The 8,141-nt window shown below is 38.2% G+C and overlaps 1 long non-coding RNA gene across 1 annotated transcript in view; it reads left to right on the top strand.

The window, feature by feature from the left end:
- Nucleotides 1–1,040: 1,040 nt before the first annotated feature.
- Nucleotides 1,041–8,141, top strand: part of LOC109307352 — a 33,851-nt gene continuing 26,750 nt past the window's right edge. The window contains exon 1 of the long non-coding RNA XR_002100242.1: nucleotides 1,041–1,084. This is a non-coding gene — a long non-coding RNA (uncharacterized LOC109307352). The remainder of the gene's footprint in view (nucleotides 1,085–8,141) is intronic.

The raw sequence follows: 8,141 nt of genomic DNA, 5'->3' as shown, positions 1-8,141 counted from the left end.
GTAGTTGTTAACAAAAATGAAATAAGGAATAGCTCAAAAAAATCTCTGTAATGCTCCTAGCCAGGCTTTATCTTTATGACACTAACGATAATCCCCTGTGTAATTAACTGTAGAGTGGTTATGCATGCAGTATGCAGTCCATGACAAGCCTCATAGAAAATACATCAGTATTAGCCACAGGTGAATTCGTTTAGAAAGATTAATGACTGCACCTGAATTTTAATGTCTGAAAAGGGATGGAACACTGAATCCTTAATTAAAAAGTTGAATGACTGGTATGGTTTGTTTAACATCACAAATTTCAACCAGAGATTTTTATATTCAAATGAAGTCTGCAAAGGAGAACTTTCCTTAGAAGGTGGTGAAGTAAGGGTGAGAAGGAAAAATGTTTTATGTGCTTTGCTTTATGTAAATCGATACATGGATGAGTTGCTTTGATATGGATCAAATGTGGCATAATTATGGCTCCTTTCTGTTTACAGTGAATGAGAGGCAAAGAATTCCTAAGGAATGCCAGACAGTGCTAGACCAATATAAAGTTTGATGAGAAGAGTAGTAAAATTGATGAGTGATCTTATTCTTTCCTTAATGAGAGGCAGTTTCCTCTTCATTATTATGTTACAAAGTTTTTTTAATGAAGAAAAAGTAACCTTGAAAAACACTGTTGCAGTCCCATTCCCAGAAGGTGCTTCTTCAAAACTCTGCTTTCAATTAGTAAGTTAGTTAAATGTTATTTAGAGATCTGTAATCACCAATACAAAAAGTTTTCCAACAAATTTCTTGCATTTTTAATATGTAAAAAAGTGCAAAGTAAAAATTTTGAGAGGAATAAATCATTTAAGTAGAGTTTTCATATCAAAATCCAAAAAAGCTAACATGATGACCATCTGTATTAAGAAGGTTCTTCTAACAGTGTTGTTGCTAAATTGCCCAAAATGCATCTCCTAGTGATTGTTCTCAATTGGTCTTAATCGCTGACATGAACTGAAACCCTGGCAAAGCTTATTTAAACAGCAAAACAGATCTTGTGTTTTCACAAGCAAGACTGTGACGTATATTTACTGACCTGGAGCAGAAACAGAAGGTCAGTTATTTTGCTGTTTTACTGCTAACAAATATGAGTCACACAAACTTTTTATTTTTAATGAGACCTCTTTTTAACTGTGCCAGAAGAAGGAAGCAAGTCTCTAAGCAAAAACAACAACACAAACAGTTCAATCACAGTTTGTCTTCCTAATAATCTAGTTGCATTTCCTGTATCTTAATTTTTCATCCCCTCAGAAAAAGAAAATCTACTGAAAAGTTATAAAAAGGAAATCAGAGCTCAAAGAAAGAGGGCAGGGATTTAGTTTTGGAAGCAGCTGTGATCATTACTCTATAGCATAGTAAAACAGATTTTGATGCTCCCAAGCTTCAGCCCAATGTTTCCTGTATTGCATTTACTTCCAAGAAGAAATAAAATGTGGTTTTATTTCTGACCACTTTCCAAGGGAACGCAATTTTAATGAAATGTCATCCAACATAATTTGCAACTTCCTGTAAAAGCTTCTTTCTGGGCGGATGTGTGTGTGCATGTGTGTCCATATACATCTACATTAAAAAAAACATAATAAAAATACTGTAGCTGTAATATTTTTTCAGACTGAAAGCAGTAAAGATAATATACTGCTTCCAATTCTCAGATCTATTAGATTCTTCAATATTGGACTGAGGAAGAATATGTTTAGTGAACTATTACCATCTAAACGCACCATGTGCTTGCTACTGCACATTTCCATGACTTGTGTTACACTGGAAGAGGATTGGTTTCATATGGATTTTAATTGTAAATATTTACAAATTGTAAATATTTTTATGGATTGTTTAATTTTCTGAAATCTAAGGATAAAGTTAAAATGGACATGTAAAATAATGGTAATTCCTTAACAATCCTTTACTTGGTGAACTCCTTTAATCCATTTGGCAAAGCCAATCTGGAGGAAACAGCTTTGAAAAGGCAAAATAGTGGGTTTCTCAATGCCAGTTAAAATCAGTTGGAAAGGTGGTACTGAACTTGGAACAAGGATATACTGATTACCTGTAACATTGTAAGTCCTTGGCTTTCTACAGAAAATGCCGGTTGATTTGAGCAAACCCAATGTCTTAGCAATTCAGACAGCTCAGATGCTTAACTAAAAATATTATCTAGCATGTTCAGACTTGATGAGTCTTTCCATTAACTCTGGGCATTGAATCAGGCCCATAATGTACTAGGCCAACAACACATGAAGTAGGTAATCAATTGTTGCTCTAATTTTTATGAGGAAAGTCAATGCAAGAGCTGCAGCTCGGCCTACCCTATGAAGTTTTGCCTGCTTAGCTAGCCATTTGGAGGTCTGACATGCCTGAGTCAACATAGCTATGCTGGGAAAAATACCAGTGTAGAAACAGCTGTGACAGCAAAAGAGGGCTCCTGCCAAATAAACTTTTCTTGCTGGGGACATGGTGCAGTTAGGCCACCAGGGGGAAAAAACGCCTTTTGTTGCCATTTGCTTCCACTAAGAGGGGCTCTGCCACCATACCTGTCCCACAGCACCTCTCGTGGCACCATCCATGAAATGTAGCCATCCCCTGAGATGAGAAACCCAAAATTCCTGGCTCCAGTACCAAGATCAGACATTTCTCCATGATTTTGTTTGTTCGTTGTTGGTTTTTTAATTTGCCGGTCTGGAAATTAAGCTGAAAATCAACTTGCTGTTTTGGCTGGCTTGAAGATACAGCAATGAGAGAGTTGCTGTTCATAAACAACAGGAATCACACAGATGTGAAAAAACGCTGAGCACTAAAGACAAGATGTGTTTTGAGGAAAGTTTTGGTCAGTCCTTATTTCTCTTTTTTTTGTTTTATTTTCAACTGTGTATTTATTATACATTCAGCTGAAAGCAACCCTAGAGTGAAAGTTTATTATATGGGCTGTTCACTGAAGATCCCTACATAAGTCACACTTGCTGCATTGTACTTCGTGTGGTTATGCACCTAGTAGAGGGGAAGGCCTCTAGGGCCGTGTCCAGACAAGCGCAGCCGTGGTGCTACATACTGCATGTCCAGAAGTTCCCTGTGCTGCAAGGGAGTGCTTCCCATGTGTGCGCTGCTCTACTTTTTTTTTCATGGGTTTTTTTGTTGTTGTTTTTGGGTTTTTCGGACTTGTGGGTATCTAGGGGTAAAAAAAAATGGAGGAAAAAAGTGGGGCAGTGCACGCTGCTTAAAAGCAGAGTCAGGCCACCCAGAGCCACACTGCAGCTACCAACCGGGCTCCATGCAGCAGAATCACTGCTGCTGCAGCACCGGGAGGCTCCCAGGACCCCAGGTAAGGCTCCTGGCACCAGGCCAGTGCCAGCCTCAGCTTCCCCAACCCCATCTGGGGTAACTGGCCATGCGTCAAAGCACACATGGCACAGGCATTCCCTGGGGAGTGGGGACAAGTAGCAGTGGTGCAAGGTACACTGCCATTCCCTGTCCCCAAGGAACCAAATGTCCACACCATGTGTGGACATGGCCTAGGGTTTTGGATTTGTGAGGCCTAAAGTTTCTAGTGTTCCACGTACATTTCCTTTTGCATGAACATGATCTGGCTTTACGCCATTGGAAATTCTCTTTTAGAATCTGCGTAATTTGAAAAGGGTGTATTTTAGTGGACCAATTGCATAGACTGTTAACTCTATCCCAGTTATACAGTTGATCCACTAAAAAGATATCACCCCAAGAAATCCTTGCCTCTTGCACAATCTCTGAACCATCACAGCTACAACATCACTCTAACACTATTATAATATGAAAAAATATTCTTAATGAAATTGTCCAGTGGATACAATTAGAGTCTTGCCTAGTAGCTGGATACTTTCAAACTATTACTAACTACTTTGTCCTGTAAAGAACTTGTTCAGTGTTGCATAAATGTAATACAAGGGATATAACAGATGGGGGGGAGGTGACTAAGAATTTGTATGTAGTTTGCATCAAGACTAGAAACCTGAAAAAGTCTTGTAGGGTTGGTGTCCTTAAAGCAACAATGGCTGATAACCTCTTAAAAGAAGACTGCAAGTCACAAGGTACATTGTAAATTCCCACATCTGCAGAAATCTTAGCCTGTTTATCCGGAAGCCAGACACATGCAGTGCATTAGTGGATCAGATCTGAACCACTTTCCTTGCTGAATGAAGGAATATAATGCTTTCTGCCAGAAACTGATCTCAGCAGTGTGTTTGGGCAATGTTGAGTACAATACAAACTATTTTTTAGGACAATTTAGAACTGTAGTTATAGGTTGTAATATCTATAGGGGATAGTTGAAACAGTTATGTTTCTTGAGGTAATCACTTGAACAATATGTAGCATCATAGGAAGAAGTGTAGTCCCAGCTAAAAGCTATTTGAAAACAATGTAGCCCACAGGGCACCCTGAGATAAGCTGATTCTCTTTTCATTACTTCATCTTAACCATCCATTAAAGGCTAAGCAGTCCATTCAGTCCTTATTTATGCCCTGTGGATCTTGAAGTTTCATGCTATATAAATGAAAAGCTACTACCTGGACCTGTCATTCAAATTGCAATTAGTTAGGGGTCTGCCTGCAGGAGTTTAGTGCATAAAGGAAATATGGAATCAAGGGAAGTAGAGGAAAAAGTAGGAACAAAAAAAGCACTTGGCCCATATGAGCATGTTACACACATTTTAATTTGTAAAATGTTCTGTAGTCTGGGGGGAGGAATGGGTACATAGGTTAAAGCAGCCCCAAGGCAATTTTAACTTCCACAACCAGCTCTTACTCAGCAGATTGCCATCAGTATCACTGACCTTGGCAACAGCACAAGAATCAGATATCCATATAAATAAACTCTTCTCCAATTTCTTCAATGTTTTAGGAATAAACACACTCTACTTTAACATTTGGGATTTTTTCCCTTCAGTCTGCTTTACCCAGCCCCATTTGAGCATTGATTGTTTTCCCTCCAATTCTCCCGCTGTGTACTGTGCATTTAAATTTTCCGATGCACCAATTCATTGAAGAGGAAAAAGCTGACACTGAAAACATCCTGGAAAGAACTAGCTGATGTTACCCCAAATTGTCATTTAAATTATACAAAAATAAAAGATCCAAGATACGTAATGGAGATTGAAATAAGCCCTGTATATTAGACTGACCTGTTGCTAAAATGTTAACCTAAACTGTGTTTTAACTCTCTGACCATTGTTAGAAAAAACTTTAATGACACTGGTATAAAACCAGAGATTTAGTGGCACATCTAATTGCTATATAAATTTAGTCTGTACATGTGTCAGCATATATGATTACAATATAAATTTAGATACAATATCGATGTTTTGTTTTGAAGGAAAAAAATGTGTTTAAAACAACTATTTCTTAAGATACCCATAAAAGTGTCTGTATGAATATATGTATAGAAATAAATTTAAGCTTATTTATATTAAGGATAAGTAGCTGTGACTAGCACTTTGACATTATATGAAAGACTGTCTCAGTATCATTCTTATGCCAGACTGTTTATATACTGTGTATCAGAGAAGCACATGGTAAGGTATTACTGAAAAAGAAATCATTCTTATAAATGGTGAGATTGAAGTAAGCACTGCCGGAATGAAAATGCAGTTCTTCTGAGATAAGTTACTCTTTAAGAACTTATACTCTAAGAAGTATTCTGGGTTTTTAAAGTGCTGCTACTGATTTAATATTTGTCTTCACAATAGAATATATATGAAAAAAAATCAAGTATAGCACTTATTAGTAAATCCTTAGTCATATATTTTAATGTGTATGCAGTGTCCTTTGTGTACTGCAAAAAGGCTTTTTTATTTTCATTTTTAGTAAGAATTAAGACATATAGAAAATTAAGAAATCCTACAATAAGGTAAATGCCTCCAAAGCATTATATGTAAATGCATTCATCCCTGTAGAGATAAACAGAGATCTAGATAGAAAGAATATATATATATTATATATGCATAAATCCTGTTTTCAAGTAACTAAAATAGTTCTAAACTAACACAGATGTCAAATGGTGCATAGTTGCATGTTTTCTGTATCACACAGAGTTGGGGCTTTATGCATTTCACATTTATCATTAATACAGGATTATGCTGCTGAAGACTGATTAACAACGCTACTTTTGTTTGTACTGTGTTAAGGTGAAACAGTCCAGTGACAACTGTATTATTTCTTGCCTTTTCAGCTGTCCACACTTGTGCAATAAGCTTAACATCCTGTCAGGTTTCATCATGTATCCTCTTTATTATCACATTTTCTGAATCTGTATAGTAGTAAATCAAATGATTTTTTTTTAAAGTTGAATTCCTCCTTTAGGTGAAGATGCTGTGGTTACAATGTCAATCAGGCATGGATAATCAAGTCCGTAATAAGGGATCCCAGGTATGCTTGGTATCTGACTGGAAAATTAAAGTTTTAGAAGTTAATGCCACTGAGACGGTTGAGAAAAACAGCTGCTGTGTAGGACCTGATAAGTTTTGTAAAACTCATGGGGAATGCACCAGGCTATATCTGTTCCTTAAATATGCTGGTATATTTCTTTCTCACACACATACACATTTCTATTATCTGTCAAAAAACTCCATTTTGGAACGTGCTACTAAAAGTGCAGAGCCACAGATTAGGGGTATCTCAAAAGAGCACCAAGTTTAGTGTCCGTATATTTGAGCAGAGGGTTGGACTATATGACCTCCCGAGGTGAGGTCCCTCCCAAGCCTAATTTGCTATGATCCCCCGATTCGATATCCCGCTGTGGCCGCAGACCTCGGATGTTTGCATTCTCAGCATTCTGAGCACTCCTGAAAAGTAGTTAGCAATGCAGTGCAGTCCCTGAGCTTGTCTTATGTTTGCTTTCATTAGTATGCAATAATACATTTTAATGTGATGGTTGTGTGAGCCAGCAAATGTGTAAAATGCCTTTCTTGAGTATATTTTCATTTGAAATGCTGAACTAGCTATTTCTTCTTTGAAAGAACAATGAACCTGCTAGCTGTCAGCAGCTTAAGATTTAGATCTTAACTTTTCCCCTTTCATTGCTGTGTATTGATCCCCTTTATCCTATTTTCTATTTGTTTGTTATTTGGTTCACTCTCTATGAGTAAGTTAATCTGTTTAGACTTTTATGTATACTCATGGCTGTGGTTTAGGTTTCTGTTTGTTTCTAAGGGGTAGCAGTTCAAGAGTTATCTATGTATCTACCACATGCAGGTGAATGTATTGTGCACATATCTCAGAAAACACTAGGAATCTGCAGTAACTAGAGCTTAACTTGGTTTTTCTACACAGTTTGTATTTGAAGGGAGGGGGCAAAGAACATTTCAGAAAATGAAACAAATGGATAAATGGTGTTCATATAGTCAAAGTGTATCTATTTAATGGATGTGGTACTGCTGGAACCAACTCCTGTCATCTTTTGGCTTTTTCTATGACCACACTGATCAGTATCCAGTTCCTTACTGATCCTTTTTTGGGGTGGGGGGGTTCTTTCTACCCCTGAGATAACTGATATACCCATCCACCTCATGTTACCTTAGAGTCTGGGAGAGACTTATTTCTCTCTGGCAGCAGTTGAACATTTCTCCTGTTTTCATTCTATGAAGAAATTCTGCCTGTGTTAAATATAACAGAGCAGGAAGGAAAGGGCTGCGGTAGGGAATTAAACAGGATAGACTGAGCAAACTGAGGGTATGTTTGTGCCATGAGGATAGCAAGTTTCAGGTAGGCTGCTCACCCAACCACTCCCACTTAAATGTGCCAAATCCAGAAATACGCCGTTGAGGCCACTGCAGGCCCTCTCATGAACTCAATCTCCTGTGTGCTTGGGAAAAAGATCACCCAGAGTGACCACACCAGCATATTTCCAGGTTTGAATCATGTTAGCAGGAGTGGGGTAGTTGGACATGTGTGGGAATAGCCCCACGGGAACATACTGCCACCACAGTATAGACATGCCCTGGCAAACTATTATCTTGGTGAAGTAAAATTTCCCACTGCCGCGGGTACTTTTTGGAGTCTAGGGAAGATACAATACCAAAGGTTGTTTCCAGAGATGACCGTAGCAGGGTGTGGGCCTGGGGCGCTTCAGCCTGTGTGGGGCCCAGA

The sequence above is a fragment of the Crocodylus porosus genome, unplaced genomic scaffold (assembly GCF_001723895.1).
Source record: "Crocodylus porosus isolate Cpor-Errol unplaced genomic scaffold, CroPor_comp1, whole genome shotgun sequence".
NCBI classification, from domain to species: domain Eukaryota; kingdom Metazoa; phylum Chordata; order Crocodylia; family Crocodylidae; genus Crocodylus; species Crocodylus porosus.
The sequence above is the reverse complement of the archived record's forward strand: the minus strand, read 5'-3'. Positions and strand labels throughout refer to the sequence as shown.